At 43.5% G+C, this 17500-nt stretch overlaps 1 protein-coding gene and 1 long non-coding RNA gene across 3 annotated transcripts in view; one reads left to right on the top strand and one right to left on the bottom strand.

Annotated features, from left to right (window-relative positions):
• The window catches only part of LOC143975575 (uncharacterized), an 11522-nt gene extending 4327 nt beyond the window's left edge, over nt 1–7195 (top strand). Inside the window, exon 2 of the long non-coding RNA XR_013272398.1 lies at nt 6773–7195. This is a non-coding gene — a long non-coding RNA (uncharacterized LOC143975575). The remainder of the gene's footprint in view (nt 1–6772) is intronic.
• The window catches only part of SLC4A11 (solute carrier family 4 member 11), a 228856-nt gene that overhangs the window by 189075 nt on the left and 22281 nt on the right, over nt 1–17500 (bottom strand). The gene's annotated exons all lie outside the window — the stretch shown is intronic.

The raw sequence follows: 17500 nt of genomic DNA, 5'->3' as shown, positions 1-17500 counted from the left end.
TGAACGGGAGGCAGTTTTCAGGCGCTTAGCAGAGGCTATTTTCAGCACTAAAAACCTTTGAAAACCGCCCCATTGTGAAAGGGGTCTTAGTTAAGATGGCCACCATTGCAGAATTGGCTCGGGTGAGGACAGCGCTGGATCCCTGGGACAAGTAAGTGCCCTTAAATTGAAAGTCAGCAGCTACAAGATTTTTATTTTAATCGATTTAACTGGAGCGCCTCTTTAAACTGATTCACTGGCTTCAATTATCCCCATTTAAAAAAAAAAAAAAAAAGATCCAGGCAGTAGAGCGATCGTTATATTGTTCAATCAGGTGGTTGTTTATACAAGATGAAACTAAGGCTCAGTTCACAGCAATGCAGTTTTTTTTTTTCCCCAATGCTTTTTTCAGAAACGCAGGACATATTTTAAACGTGGGTTCCTATGGAACACATTCACATCAATGCGTTTTTGTGTCTCTTCATTATAGGAAAAGGGTCAGTGACAAAATTTTATTTATTTATTTTTACACGCAAAACGCTGCTTTTTTGGTTTTAATAGAGAAGCGGCAAAAAAAAAAAAAAAAACATGTAGTGCATTTTTAGTGCTTTTTTTGATGCGTTCGCATTATTTAATTTGTCCAAAAAAACAAATTGGCCAAATAAGAAAATATATATATATATATATATATATATATATATATATATATATATATATATATATATATATATATATATATATATATATATATATATATATATATATATATAAATAAAATAAAAAGAGTCTGCCGAAAATGCGGAAAGCACTGGTGGGAGTAGTGTGTAAAAAATAAAATAAAAATTACATTAAAAAAAATAAATAAATAAAAATAGAAAAAAATTATAATACCTAGATCAAGGTTTGATCCAAATCAGTGCCAGGGATGGTGTTTGGATCAAGGTCAGTATATTTTTTTTTTAAGTATCATTGTTTTAGGCTACTCACACTGGAGGCACTTTACAGGCGCTACAACGCTATAAATAGCGCCTGTAAAGCGCCTTGAAAGAGCTTCTCCTCTCACTGAGGGCTTTCACACCGGAGCGCTGCGCTGGCAAGACATTGAAAAAAAAAAAGTCTTACAATCCGCATCTTTGCAGCGCTGTATACACCGCTCCTAAAGCGCCCCTGCTCACTGAAGTTAATGGGCAGCGCCGCCGTACCTTTTTTTAACCCTTTTCCAACCATTAGCAGGGGTTAAAAGTGCCCCGCTAGCATCTGAAAACCTCAGTAAAAACTACAGTAATTGTTTTAGCGGCGCTTTACCCCCCCAACGCCCCAGTGTAAAAGTAGTCTTAAGCCCCATACACACGGTCGGACTTGTACAAACTTTTCCGTGGACTTTTGTACAAAGTGTGTTGTCCACAAGTTTGTATTGCATACACACGGTCGGACTTTTTGACAACAAACACGAACGTAATGACGTCACAACCTACTGACGCCGCTTCAAAAGAGGACGTTCAATGACTCCAGCGCCACCTTTGGTCAACTTCTGTATTGTAGTCTGATCGTTTGCAATGGTTCTGAGCATGCGTGTTTGTACCTTGTACAAAAGTCCGATGCTTTTGCATACACACGGTCGGACTTTGCTCCATCGGACTTCTGTTGTCAAAAAGTTTGTCCGTTCGCAGAGCCAACAAAAGTCCGATGAAAACAGAAAAAGTTTGTCCGATGGAGCGTACACACAGTCGGATGTTGCTCCAAAACAGCTAATTTGCATGTTTGTTGTCAAAAAGTCCGACCGTGTGTACGGGCCTTTAGGTAGGACAAAAAATAAATAAAAAATAAGGCAAACAATTGCTTCTGGTCGGTACTACGGGTACAAAAACAAAAAGTACTATACCCATATGTGGTATCGCTGCGATCTTCAGGAGCAGGAGAATTTATTTTGGGTTGTTCCTTGGTGGTAGGTTATGGCAGAAGAAAGAAAGAAAGAAAGAAAGAAAGAAAGAAAGAAAGAAAGAAAGAAAGAAAGAAAGAAAGAAAGAAAGAAAGAAAGAAAGAAAGAAAGAAAGAAAGAAAGAAAGAAAGAAAGAAAGAAAGAAAGAAAGAAAGAAAGAAAGAAAGAAAGAAAGAAAGAAAGAAAGAAAGAAAGAAAGAAAGAAAGAAAGAAAGAAAGAAAGAAAGAAAGAAAGAAAGAAAGAAAGAAAGAAAGAAAGAAAGAAAGAAAGAAAGAAAGAAAGAAAGAAAGAAAGAAAGAAAGAAAGAAAGAAAGAAAGAAAGAAAGAAAGAAAGAAAGAAAGAAAGAAAGAAAGAAAGAAAGAAAGAAAGAAAGAAAGAAAGAAAGAAAAGAAAGAAAAGAAAGAAAAGAAAGAAAGGAAAGAAAGGAAAGAAAGGAAAGAAAGAAAGAAAGAAAGAAAGAAAGAAAGAAAGAAAGAAAGAAAGAAAGAAAGAAAGAAAGAAAGAAAGAAAGAAAGAAAGAAAGAAAGAAAGAAAGAGATTAAAGAAAGAAAGAGATTAAAGAAAGAAAGAGATTAAAGAAAGAAAGAGATTAAAGAAAGAAAGATTAAAGAAAGAAAGATTAAAGAAAGAAAGATTACTATTTTTGCGGCACAAAGTAGTTGTGATGATATATGTACAATTTTACCAACATGTAACACGATCGGGAAATTCCGCCAGCAAAAGTCCGATGAGAGCTTTCGGTCGGAAAATGCAATCGTGTGTACGCTCTGACTTTTCCTGGCGGAATTTCGGCCAGCAAAAGATTGAGAGCAGGTTCTCCATTTTTCGGTCAGAAAAAGTTCTGATCGGAAATTCCGATCGTCTGTACGAATTCCGACACGCAAAATGCCTACACATGCTCGGAAACAATTGGACGCATGCGCGGAAGCATTGAACTTTACTTTCTCGGCTCGTCGTAGTGTTGTACATCACAGCTTTCTTGACGGTTGAAAGTTCGGAGAACTTGTGTGACCGTGTGTATGTAAGACAGCTTGAGCGGAATTCCATTGGAAAAACCATCAGAGCTTTTTCCGACCAAAACTCTGATCGTGTGTACGGGGCATTAGATTTGTTCTACTCTTATGCATGAATGGGGGGGGGGGGGGGTATTTCAGAATCGGTAAGCGGCAATATAATGAAAAGGTCTGCTTTTGGGTTTCATCCCGCTGTAATTGGGATTGTTGACAAGATCGCAAGAGTCGGCAAAAATAGAAAAACTCATCTTGATGCGAAGGCACAGAAAACACAGCGCTCCCACGGGAGGGAGGGGGGCGGCAGCCCCCGGGTGCTGTTGTACAAGGCGTGATATAGATATACATTGTGCAGATGTCTCCTTTAATGAAATCAGCGTGTCATCCTCTTCCAGTAATGTATGGGCATCTGCACAATGTAATTAACCCTTCGTCACAGCGGGTCCCTATGAGGCTTGTTCTGTGGACGCAACAAGGAGAGGTGGTAATTGTACAAGACGCAGAGGTCAGCTCCGTTTAAAGGGCAAGTTTTCACAAGATACGGGGGTGGATTTAAGTAAAACTGAAGCACGCACAATCTGGTGCAGGTCTGTATAGAAACAAATCAGCTTCCAAGTTTTATTGTCAAACCTGAAAATTGAGCAAGCTAGCTAGAAGCCGATTGGCTACCCATGCACAGCTATACTAGATTCTGAACTCTCCAGTTTTTGTCATTTAAAAAAAAAAAAAAAAAAAGGGAACTGCCAATGTTGACCTCCTTCTGAAAACGGTGCTGGCCGTCATACTGATCCAACAGCTTCAGTGCTTTTCCAGCATAAAAAAAACATGCATGTCAGCAATGTGCTTAACCTCTTAGCGTCCACGCTATAGCTGATTGACGGCCACAGCACGGACCTGAATTTCCGGAAGACCGTCACACCCTTGGCGTGTGCGCTGTGATCGCTAAGTCACTGAGACTCCGGTGATCACAGATCCCGGCCCCTTACCACATGATCAGCTGTCAGCAAATGACAGCTGATCAGATGATGTAAACAAAAGCACGGTAATTGTTTTTTTTCTCCTCACACTGATAGTGACATCAGTCCCGAAGAGGAAGAGTGGCTAGTGCCACCTGCCAGTGCCCACCAGTGCCACCTATCAATGCCCACCAATGGTGCCAATTAGTGGTGTCTAGCAGTGCTGCCTATCAGTGTAACCAACCAGTGCCCATTGACGCGCGCCCCCCCCCTCCATTACTGCCACCTCATCAGCGTACATCAATGAAGGAGAAAAATTACCCGTTTGCAAAATGTTATAAACAAAATATCTAAAAATGTTAAAAAAAAAAATTTAATTTATTTATATAATATATATATATATATATATATATATATATATATATATATATATATATATATATATATATATATATATATATATATATATATATATATATATATATATATTCGGTCTTTTTACATTTTTTTTTTTTTAACAAAAAAACTGCAGAAGTGATCAATCGCCACCAAAAGAAAGCTCTATTTATGGGGGGGAGAAGGTAAAAATTTTATTTGGGTACAGTGTTGTATGACCGCGCAATTGTCAAAGTGCATCAGTGCTGAAAGCTGAAAATTGGTCTGGACAGAAGGGGGGGGGGGGGTTAAGTGCCCAGTAAGCAAGTGGTTAGAGTGGCTGTAAAGTCAGAATTGTTTTATTTTTTTTATCTGAATGCATTTTGTGTTCATCATACTGGAAAGGCGCCTTCAAGTGCAGCAAAAAAAAAATGTGTATAGGTGTGAAAGGGAGCGGAGGGTGAGCCGTCCCCCAAACACAAGCGTAAACAAGCCTTTAGGCCTGGTTCACACCTATGCAGGTTGCATATTCCAGGTGCATTTTGCATTTTTTCAATACACGTTTTTGATCCATTGAAGTCTATGGAACCAAAAAAAAAAAAGTGCCTGGCCCCTTTCATAAAAACGCACAGATGTGAACGTGACCCATAGGAAACCACATTAAATGGATTGTAGTGCATTTCTGCAAAACGGAAACGCACACCAAAAAAATAAAAAATAAAATGCATAGGTGTGAACCAGGCCCAAGATGATGCATTACAATTCAAATCCCAATCTCAACACTATCTGCCTGGAGTTTGAGTGGTGGGGCAGGTAAGTACATATAGGGGTTGATTTACTAAAGGCAAATAGACTGTGCACTTAGCAAGTACAGTTGCTCCAGAGCTTAGTAAATGAGTGGAAGCTTTATTTTGCAAAGAATACTTAAATCACAAGCAAAGAGAAGAAAGAAAAAAAAAAAAAAAACCCACACACATATTGGATGATGGAAGTCAGCAGGCTTTGTTGTATCACAGTCACATGGTCATTTAAGTTACTTTAGGGTTTTTATTCAATATGTGCAAAGAGAGATCACACAAATACTTAGTGTAACAATTATTAAAGATAATGACAGATAAAGACAAAGAAAATAGGAGAAGAAAATCCAAAGATGTTGTTTCCACCATGGGTCGGGGGGGTGGCATGGCACAAGTGACCAGATATGCATGCACGATTGCAAGCTCTGAAGACAAAACCATTATTACAAGCTGTGTGTGTTATTTAGGGGAGAGTGTCCAACCAATCCCCCTCTGGAGCACAATGACCTCACATTCAGCTTGTAATACTTGTCTCGTCTCCAGAGCTTGCAATCATGCATGCATACATCTGTGGTCACCTGTGCCATGCCACTTAATGGGGGGGACCCATGGTGGGAACAACATCTTTAGTTAGATGTTCTTGTCCTGTTTTCTTTTATCTGCATTGGTCATCATGCTTAATAAATGTTACCCTTATAAAGATGTTTCTTCCACTATGGGCCCCCCCATTAAGTAGCATGGCACAGGTGACCACAGATGCATGCATGCATGCATGATTGCAAGCTCTGAAGACAGACAAGTATTACAAGCTGAATGTGAGGTCAGAGGGGGATAGGTTTGACATTTCCCTAAATAACACACACACACACACCTTGTAAATAATGGTCTCGTCTTCAGAGCTTGCAATCATGCATGTGTCCGTGGTCACCTGTGCCACAGAAATACACAAGGGGAGAGGCACTTCTGGGTGTACATATAGAACAGGTTTATTAAACACTTGTGCCCCGTACACACGGTCGGACATTCCGACTACAAAATCTGTCAGATTTTTTCCGACGGATTTTGGGCCAAACTTATCTTGCATACACACGGTCGCACAAAGTTGTCGGAAAATCCGATCGTTCAGAGCGCGGTGATGTAGAACACGTACGACCGGACTATAGCCTTCGTCTCGTAATTTATTCTGAGCATGCGTGGCACTTTGTGCATCGGAAAATTTTAGATCCAGCTCTCAACCTTTGGGTGTCGGAAATTCCGACGGAAAAAGTCAGATGGAGCCCACACAAGGTCGGATTTTGCAACAAGATCCGATCACACATTTTACGTCGGAAAGTCCGATCGTGTTTATAGGGCATTAAAAAGTGGCAACTCACATTTGTGAAGTAAAAATAAAAATAATTTAATAAATAATCTGTGCCATGCCACTTAATGGGGGGGGGGGATCCGTGGCAGAAACAACATCTTTAGTTAGGTATTCTTGTCCTATTTTCTTTATCGGTCATCATCTTTAATAAATGTTGTATTTATAAGTATTTGTGTGATCCCTTTTGGCACATATCGAATAAAAACCCTAAAAGAACAAACCATCACGTGACTAATAGCAAATGAGCGGAGGCGTGTTGTAAGCTCTGGAGCAGTTGCACCTGCAAAGTGCACACTGTTTAGTAAATCCTCCCCATAGTCTATCAGAAAACTTTTTTTTTTTTTTGTACAGGCGGCGACAGAGTTGCTTTAAGACCATCTACTGAAGAAGAGACTGCAAATGATACTTTCACTTCACACCAAAACATCCTGATCCCCTCCGCACACAGACACAGCGGCTTCCTGTTCAGGCCGATGAACACTGCAAACGTCCGCCACTTTGAATTCAGAACTCATCCGCGGAGCAAACATGATCCTCCTGTAATGCAAGCAATGGCCTACATCCTCCGCAGCACACATACCTAGAGATCAGCTTTATCTGAACAATCCTATCAAAGTGTGTGAAGGTTTTACAGTCGGGTTTCTACACATCACATAATTTAAATATTTGCTCATTACGTATGCAGGCTTTGCTTCCTGCTGCACAGTGCCTGTGGTTTACCAGGAATGTCGGGGCTTGTCAACATTCTGTTAGATAAATAAGTGATGGAGATCAGCCTGATGTAAAAAGGTTATCAATGTGTGTTTGCAATAACCGTTTTTCTATTTAATTATTCAAGGCAAAGTGACGTTTTGAGGTTGGTTTACTAAAACTGGAGAGTGCAAAAATCTGGTGCTGCTGTGCATAGAAAACAATGACAAAAAACAAACCTGGATGCTGACTTTACTATGCAGAGCTGCACCAGATTTTGCACGCTCCAGGTTTTAGTAAATCAACCCCTTTGTGTCATGTTCCCCACTTACCGACCCAACGATACTTCACCACTTCTTCCTCCATCACAGTCACCACCAAAATATTCAGTATTGGAGCGTCAACCTCTCCATCGCGTGTCAGTGCCCACCCCGGTCTCAGTCATGTGCTCCCCCATACCCAAAACGGCTGGGCACTTTGAACAAGCTTCAGCAGAGTAAAGAGAAAATTGAGCCATGTATGGCTGAATAGGGAATGGATATGCTCACCGATCTGCCAAGCACACGGTATAGCCTGGAAGACCTTAAACCCTGGTGAAATCAGCAGTCAGATCTTGACCTTGGTCGGACCTTCAGGATGCCCCTTTGCCATTCCAGAATGCAGTGCAAGCATTCCTCTATTGGTCTGTCGAAGGACTGGCTTGAAGGACAAACCAGGGTCTAAGAGTAGGGTCTTCAAGCAGATCGATTGTACTTTTTTGGCTGTGAACAAATATTTAGTCCTTTTGAAGAGCTCTGGAACCCAGGCGTCTTCAACTGGTAGACACCGGCTTGAGCTCTTAAAGTAGACTTCATGCAAAAGGAGAGGGTTATGCCAACGGATATGTGACCGGTGTGTCTCTCTTCTTGTGCCAAACATACAGTATAGCCTGGAAGGCCTTAAACCCTGGAGAACTCAGAAATCAGACCTCGACTTTGGATCGACCTCTGGTACACCTCTTTGCCATTTCATAATCCAGTGCAGGCCCTTCTTTATTGGTCTGTGGAAGGACTGGCTTGAAGCACAATCCAAGGTCTAATACTAGTGTTATCAAGCAGACTGCATGTAGATTTCTGCCTGTGAACAACTAGTCCTTTTAAGAGAGCTCAGGCCTCTTTACTCGGTAGGCATTGGCTTGAGCTCTTAAAAGCAGACTTCATGCAAAAGGAGAGGGTTGTGGCCATTGATCTATATGACTGGTGTGTCCCTCTCCTTGTACCAAGCATACAGTATAGCTTGGAAGGCATTAAACCCTGGAGAAAACCGCAATCAAGTTTCCACCTTGGTGAGACCTCTGGTACGCCCGTTTGCCATTTCACAATGCAGAGCAGGCTCTTCTCTATTGGTCTGTAAAGAAGGCCTGAATTGAACCTCAATTAAAGGGATAACGCTAGGATTGTCAAGCAGGTTGCATGTACTTTTTTTTGCCTTTGAACAAATTTAGTCCTTATAAAAAGAGCTCTGGAATTCAGGTGTCTTCACCCGGTAGGCATTGGTTTGAGCAGTGAACGTAAATTTTATGCAAAAAGGAGAAGGTTGTAGCCATTGATAGGTGACCGGTGTGTCCCTCTCCTTGTGCCAAGCTTACAGCATAGCCTGGAAGAAGCTTAAATCTTGGCAAAATCCATTACCAGACCTCCACCTTGGGACACTTCTTTGCAATTTCACAATGTAGTGAAGGTGCTTCTCTACTAGTCTGTGAAGGGGCTGACTTGAAGCTCAAGCAAAGGCCTAACACTAGGGTCTTTGATCAGATTGCAGTTACTTTTTTGGCTGTGAACAAATATTTGGTCCTACCAAAGAGTTCTGGAACCCAGATGCTTTTATCCAGCAGGCGTTGGCTTCAGCTCTTTGAACAAACTGTAGGTACCTTTTTGACAGTGAGCAAATATTCAGCCTCGTCAAGGAGCTCCTGAATGCAGATGTCTTCACCCTGGCATTACAGGAGGTTTTTCACCTCAAAGCATTGAGGTGAAAACCCTTGAATGTCTACAACCCCTTTAAACCCAGACGAGTCAGACCTCTAGGGTGCCTCTCTTTGCCATTTTGCAATGCAGGTGTTTCGTCACATATGACGACCCATCACATTTGGCTACCCGCTGGCCATATACGTTCCAACACTGTGGCGCTCTGCACTTGCGCAGAATTTTGTGGCCACAGTCCAGGTTCAAGCCCCATCATCCAAGTGGACATAGTGTTCGATTATAATTATGCCGAGCGAAGCAAGGCCATGCCCGAAGTGTGGCGAACGAAGTAAGCCCACAAGGGGCCCTGTGGCAAAGTGGCCTTACAACAATGTTGGCGCGCATATGGCGGCATTACACGTGCGCAGTCCAGTGGGTAGCCAAATGTGATGGGTCGCCATATGCGACGAAACACAGGAACTTCTCTATTAGTCTGTGGAGAGGGTGAGTTGAAGCTCAAGCCAAGGCCTGCTGAATGAAGAGGCCCGGGCTGCAGAGCTGCTTGAAAGGACCAAACTTTTCCTTACAGCAAAATGTTCTAAGATGCAAACGTTCGTAGGACTTGTGTTTCTGCTTGACATTTACTTGAGACTTTAATGCAGTGTTTGCTCTTCTGCAGCACACTGGTTGAGCCCAGCGCTGGAGGAAAGGCTGTGTGTGCACATCCTGGGTGTAGAGATTTACTGCTTGCTCTAGCGTGACTGTGTGCACACCTCCCCGTCACTTCTTCATTCTCTTCCCCTCACACAGCGGAAAGCAGATCGTCACTACACACGGTGACTGCCAGCAAGAGGACTTGCTGCAAGTATATAATACTCCCTGCAGATGACCCAGAAATCTCTGCCTGCGGATATTGAAGAATCGCCTTTCTAGGTACTCCAGACAATTACAGCAACTGCCAGCACTGAAGTTAAAGTATATGTGAACCCTCGCCCTGTAAAACAATCTATTCAGTGAGAATAGAAAGCAAAACATTTGCGTATCGTATAGATATATATATATATATATAAAATAAAAAAAGGGTATAAAGTGACCATATAACTTCTGTTCTCAGCTGCATAAGGGGCTTAGAGAGGTGGGGGTGGACAAACAGCAGTACACTAATCTTCCCAGTGAATGGCTGTGCAGAGGGTGGGGGGGTGTCAGCACAAGTCTGATCATTGGAGAAAAGGCAAGCCAAGCTCCCAGTAAAGCCAGACAACTGATCACACAGAGATAGATGTGCTCTCATGCCTAGTGTAGTCAGTTTGAAATAGGAAAGCCTGGGAACTGGCCAGATCACCAGGTATTTCACACAAAGGAAGCAATGCAAAGAGAACCGGATACTTTTTCAAACACAAGTATAAGGCATAACAGACACATCAAGAATATGAAATGTTGGGATAACATTCCTTTAGCACACTCGGGAATCCTTTGAAATTAATCTATGACCATTTCCATTCAGGGCAAAAGTGGCAGGTTCTCTTGACTTGTCACCCTACCAGATGCCCGCCAACCCATCCATTGACACTTTCACTGTACTATTTGGGAGCCTAAGCCCAGTACTGGGCAAAGTTCAATGTTCAAACGTACATAGCATTGATGACCTTCGCCATTGCCTGGTAATAAAGAATTGGCCGGCCCAGTCTCTCCCATACTGAGAAGGGTTAGGCATCCCTAAAGGGCCCATCAGATGGAGCAAGCAATACGGGAGCACAGAGAAGGCAAGTATTAGCGGGTAGGGAGGGGAGATGGAAGAGCGTACCATTAAGAGAACCTATCATTTTGTCCCAAGCAACATATTCACTAAACTACCAAACTGGAGCAGCCCTTATACACCATAAAGAGGAGCTCCAGGCTCCCCCCCCCCCCCAAAAAAAGATGCAAGTCAGCAGCTGCAAATACTTTAGCTGCTGACTTAATATAAAAAAAGGACACTTACCTGTGCAGGGATCAAGCAATGTCCTCACCCAAGCCAATTCTTCAATCGGCTTCGGGTGCAGGCGCCGGCATCTCAAATAAGGTCCTATTCACACCTGAGCGTTTTCTAGCTTGAAGCTACAAAAACGCTGGAAGGGAAAAAAAAAAATCTATTACCCTCAATGGAGATGGTTCACATTTCCACTCCAAGTCGCCTGAAGCTCAAACAAGATCTGGACCCTTTTTTGTTGCTCGAATCGGGCAGATTTGGGGGTTTTTCTATTTATTTATTTTTTTAACATTGGTGACCTTTTGCCCTGCACAAAATCGCGGCAAAAAACATGGTAAAAAAAAAAAAATCGCGCAATTTTCTGCCTGAAAACGCTATGCTCAGGTGTGAATGGGGCCTAAGAGACAGGAAGTGATGTCTTGTGGCTTCCCAGCCGATTTCCTACTGAGCATGCATGAGCCCCTCTGAGCTTTGTGAATGGTCTCGTAGTCTTCTGGGACCTCCGTTTTGTCCCAGAAAACTATTGGCGACCTTCCAGCTCAGATCACCCGAGGCGCATCTGAGCAGAATTGGGAGCGGGTACCTGCCAATGGCAAAAAGTGCTGATTGGGAGTCAGCCGGCTTCTGGTTTTCCTGCATGCTCGCCCGACAGAAGCCTGGGGCAAAAACACAGACCGACACACACATGGGCCAAATGTCAGCTGATTTTATTGAACCGGGCCGATGTCTCCCGATATTCGGCCCGTGTGTAACAGGCTTTAGTGAGCATTTAATCTTTAGCCCCCCCCCCCACCACCAAAAACACAACATCTCAGCGGGGGGGAGATCGCTGTACTAACTTCAGATGGATAATACAGCGGCTCTGACCGGAGCTGTCCCAGCAGGTTGAACAAAAAAAAAAAAAAAACTAGTAGGAGTTTACCAGGCTTTAGTCTTGGGGGGGGGGGGGGGGGGGAATTATTATTATTATTCAGGATTTATATAGCGACAGTAGACAGTACACTTACAATACAAATCAATACAGGAGGGATCAGAGGGCCCTGCTCGTTAGAGCTTACAATTTAAGGTGTAATACTTACCTCATTCCAGTAGGCTTCCCCCATCTGTGCAACCTGTCGCCCGAGGCCACTTGGCTAGGCGCTCCAGCCTGTGGTCACATGCCGAGATCATCAAATACAATGCAGGACAGGTAGTCTTCCATTGTACGCAAGGATGAAATGGAGCCGACATTCCAGAGGAGAATTAAGTATGTATTATACCTGATCACTCTGCATCTAGACTTAAACAAGCATTTAACCCTTGCAGTGCATGGGGGGGGGGGGGGGTAATAGAACAGAACAAGGGTAGTTTTTTTTTTTTTTTTTTTTTTAATGACCCCAGGGTTCAGCTGTAAAATTTAAATGGCAGAATATATAGCGATTTAATGGAAGATGGATCAGGACTGCAATCCGAGAATGTATCCGAGCTCTACATCTCACTGTCAGACTCCGAGCATCCGAGAGAGTGTGGAAGACGGAGAGGCGCAGCGTGTTCCTCGTCTAGCAGAGTCAGCCAGGAACCATAAATTAATATTCTACTAAGCCTGGCAGCCTGACAGATGGCGGTAACGGGATCCCTTACATCACCGATTGTGTTCGAGGAAGATGACAAGTCATGTTTTCTACAGTCAGCATTCTGCACGGCCGCAGAGACGTCCCCTTCTCCCTGAGACTACATAAAGAAGAACTCTGCTCAGCACTGTGTGTCTATACCAGCCTCTCCCAACCTTTTTAACACGAAGAAACAATAATAATAATACTACTACCAACATAAAAAATAATAATAATACTATAAAAAATAATTATATGTATACATGTATATATGTAAACATGTATACATGTATATATACACATACACACACACACACACAAATCAATACATTAGTGAGTCGGTGGGAAGAACGTGCCTTCCGATGGCGGCCGGTGGGAAGAACCTTTTCCTTGCTCTATTCTAAATAAAAAAAAAAAACTTTTGGTAAACTTAAATGAAAGTCACAAAAATAAAAAATAAAATAAAAAATTACAGCATTCTAAACTTGTTGGTTGCAAGCCACAAACACGGGCCGGGAAGAAGCAGAGGGTCAGAGGTGAGGACAGGAGTTTGTAACACATATGAGAAGCACGGCCCAGGACAGTGTAGTAAAAGAGCTACACAGAGCGAAGGAACTGAGACCTCTTTATTAATGCAATCACCAGCATGAATGGGGGCCCTGTGCGCTAATAGACAAACTTGGCTGGGAATATCAGGACACAAAAGTAAATGTTACACACCACGTGTGACCAGGCCGTGGCCGTGGAATGAAGAATGTAGACTGGGCCAACAGCTGACGAAGAATGACAAGTGCCTTCACCATTTCCAGGGACTTTCTACAAAACCGGTGACCATCCTCTCAGCATAGCAGTTGGCCACCAGTAAATAAAGACTTCTCATCTTATCTCGAACTACCGATTCAGCCCACACTTAAATGGCCCATTTAAGCATGCAGGCTGGTATGAATGACATCTACGATAACTACCAAGTCAGTGAATAGTGTGCTGTGGTCTTGGTGCGCTTTTCAATTTCTGTGCACATAGTTGTTCAATAGTAAAGCAAACTCTGCGCTTTACCAAAATACAATTACCCAATTACCCAACTCCTGCACCTCCGTCAGTGATACCACCCCAACTCCTACACCTTAACCCCCTCAGATCAGCCTCAACTTCCTGTACGCTCAGCCATCACTTCACCCCAACTCCTGCACCTTTGAGTCTCAGATCACACCCAACTCCTGCACCGTCAGATCACACCCAACTCCTGCACCGTCAGAACTCAGGTCACCTCAACTCCTGCACCGTCAGAACTCAGGTCACCTCAACTCCTGCACCGTCAGAACTCAGGTCACCTCAACTCCTGCACCGTCAGAACTCAGGTCACCTCAACTCCTGCACCGTCAGAACTCAGGTCACCTCAACTCCTGCACCGTCAGAACTCAGGTCACCTCAACTCCTGCACCGTCAGAACTCAGGTCACCTCAACTCCTGCACCGTCAGAACTCAGGTCACCTCAACTCCTGCACCGTCAGAACTCAGGTCACCTCAACTCCTGCACCGTCAGAACTCAGGTCACCTCAACTCCTGCACCGTCAGAACTCAGGTCACCTCAACTCCTGCACCGTCAGCCTCCAGATCAGTCCCTGTCCAGCATATTTTGAGGTCAGATCACCCCAATTCCTGCACCAGTGCACCTTCGCCTCTCAAATCACCCCAATTCCTGCCCCTTCACACGTCAGATCAGCCTCAACCACAAACGTCACCTGGCTAGGAAACTCCTCTGGGCACCTATAAAATGTTTCAAAATGTTTAGGAATCATGCAGAATGTTTTAGAGTCTGGGTGATCTTACAGCTAAAGGTGCAGGAGTTGGGTGTGATCTGACAGTGCAGCTGATCTGATGGTGCAGGAGTTGGAGCTGATCTGAGACGCGAAGGTGCAGGAATTGGGGTGTTCTTACAGGTAGAGGTGCAGGAGTTGAGGTGAAGTGATGGCTGAGCGTACAGGAAGTTGAGGCTGATCTGAGGGGTGAAGGTGCAGGAGTTGGGGTGATCAGAGGTGTAAAGGAATTGGGTCTGGTCTAAGTTTTGAAGATGTGGGAATTGTACTTTGTATTGAATAGGTTTTGTGTATGTATCAGTTAATCAATGTTTTAACTATCTTTGAGGTGGGCAAGCTCCAATTTTTAACCCCTCACTGTGCTGAAACAAAATTCCAGGGAGATCATCATACATGTTGGTCACAGATGCAACCCCAGCCTGGAGACTGCACCCCCGAGGCCTTGCTGGAGGACCACCACATCACTCCACTGCTCTCTCCTCCTGTTAGCAAGCTTCCAGAATTAGAAAGAACAACACACATTTAGATGGGATTCTTTTCTTCAAATTTCCATCCCGTGCTCTAGAACAGAGGATGGTGGAGAAAAAAAAAAATAAATAAAAAAAAAAAAAAAAAAAGGACGGACAGGTGCCCTTGAATGTCTAATGGAGATTTTCTGGCTACATCTATGTGGCAGCAGGCAAGCGGAGCTCAGAGAAGACCCCCCTCTCATAAATATGTAATCCCCATCTGTCGCTGCCGAGCATGGTTACCATGACAACCAGGTGAGGACCAGACGCCAACACTCCAGGTACACGAACAGAGGCCCTCGGCGCCATCCCCGGTGACTCTGGGGATTCAAGAGACTGCAATAAACAGGAGCAGCAGAGATTCCATGCACCGTCCACGGACCTAATATATCACACATACACAAAACATCTGTATCCGATATCACACAAAGTTTTTTTTTTTTTAATGTTGCATTTTATATTTTTTTTTTTTTTTGCGGTTTGGAAAAGTTCTCTCGCTTTTTTTTTTCCCCCCTTCTTCGGGTTTGCATTTTTGTCTCATCGGCTACAGCTTTAGAAGTCCATGGGGCAGTACATGTGCAGACAGGGGGGGCTTGCAGCTCTAGTTGTGAACAGCGGAGGGCGCTGCCGTTCAGTTTAAGGCACGATTGCATCAGTAGAGGGAGAGGGGGGGTGGGGGCAACTTAGATCAGGGGCTAAAAAAGGACAAATATACTTTGTTTAAGGCTCCATTCACACCTTAAACTAGGTAGAGAGTGCTTTACTGCAAGAGCGGCAAGGATGTGAAATTCCCTTCCACAGGCGGTGGTCTTAGCAGGGAGCATCGATAGTTTCAAAAAACGATTCGACAAGCACCTGAACGACCGCAACATACAGGGATATACAATGTAATACTGACATACAAGTCCAACCTATGTGTGTGATTATGTCTTTTTCCAACCTCACTTACAATAATTATGTAACCAGGGGGATTGGCCACGAGTCGGTCCACGATTCGACATAGCAACAAATCATGGTGAAATTTTGTCACGTGATAAAATCAAGCTGCAAAACGCAACGCACGATGCCGCCACTCAAAAGAAGCTCCTGCTATTTGAGCGTTGCGATTTGCCGCCATGATTGAGGTGCCATTAAGCAGTAACAGCTTCACGCAAGTGTTCTGGGATTTGCTGCGATTACGAATCGTGGGCAGAATCACGGCGAATCGGATCACTCAGTTGTGAATGGGGCCTTAGGCAAGTCGTAGACCATGCAAAATTTCTTTCCTGCAACCACAGGTAGCAGGAAATAAATTCAAATGATCTCCCCTCCCAATCAAACACAGACAGTGCTGACAGGGGAACCCATCCCTGCCAAGCAATTGTCCGAACCCAGCATAGGGGGCTGCTCAGCGGAAGCCGACCCCGTCGGGAGAAGACATTGATTATTGCCAGCGGCTATAGCAGCCGCCAAGTGAAGCTGGCAGGTTAGTTGTACTCAAGTTGATTGATCACATGGTTAGTTTCTTGGCCGATTCCTGCTGTACCAACCAAAAGTCAAACTGTCTGTGGCTGCCCATAAAATGCACTCATCATTTGCAAATTAAAGCATATAGGGCAACACATGATCTGTATTGCAGTTACATTGGTCCAGCTTGGCACAATGCAACTATGCAGACACCATACCTGGGACAACACCACAGGAGAGCTATTGGGAGACGGGAAGAGTGTTGTCATCTTTTTTATACTAGGATATGTGTGTGAAAAAAGACCTTCTAAAAACGTATAAGATGTTGTTATAGATATGAAGTTTATATTTATGGGGTCACTGGAACCTAGGATGGAATGTCAAGCGGCAGTTTAATCACACAGGCAAAAAGGTCCCCCTTGTCACCATCAGCAGACCGGCCCTGAGAAATGCCATGCAGCCATCACAGGAATTTATGCACATAGAAGTGGCTACAAAAGCCTGCAGGAGATCAGCAGTGACCATTGAAAAAAAAAATTATATTATATATATATATATATATTATTTTAGAGCTGCACAATCAATCGTCAAGAATCGTTATGGCGATCTTGACTAAAGTGTTTCACAATTCTTTCTATGCAAAGAATTTCCTCTGCTCTTCTGAAGCCACAACCTTCAAAAGAAAGGAAGAGAAAAAAAAAAAAAAAAAAAACAGTCTTTATCAGTTGAACTTAAAGTGGTTGTAAACCCTTACAAACCACTTTGACCTACAGGTAAGCCTACATTAAGGCTTACCTGTAGGTCCAAGAAATATCTCCTAAACCTACACGGTTTAGGAGATATTTACAAAAAGACAGCGGCGCGCAAGCCGCAGATCGCGGTAATATGCCGTGAGTGTCGGCTCCTGTGTGCATGCGCGGGAGTGACGTCATCGCTGCTCCGGCGAATCACAGCGCCGGAGCAGCGAGACCCGGAAGTCACTCCGGGATCCATGGCAGGGGCAGACGTGAAGACGGAGGACCGCTTTGGGGGCTTCGTTCTCAGGTAAGTTATTCATAATGAGCTATGCATACTAGCTCATTATGCCTTTGCCTTGCAGGTTGCTTTTTTTTTTTT

This window comes from Lithobates pipiens, unplaced genomic scaffold, assembly GCF_037356315.1.
Source record: "Lithobates pipiens isolate NorthernLeopardFrog02 unplaced genomic scaffold, aLitPip1_a1.2 Scaffold_13, whole genome shotgun sequence".
Taxonomy (NCBI): domain Eukaryota; kingdom Metazoa; phylum Chordata; class Amphibia; order Anura; family Ranidae; genus Lithobates; species Lithobates pipiens.
The sequence above is the reverse complement of the archived record's forward strand: the minus strand, read 5'-3'. Positions and strand labels throughout refer to the sequence as shown.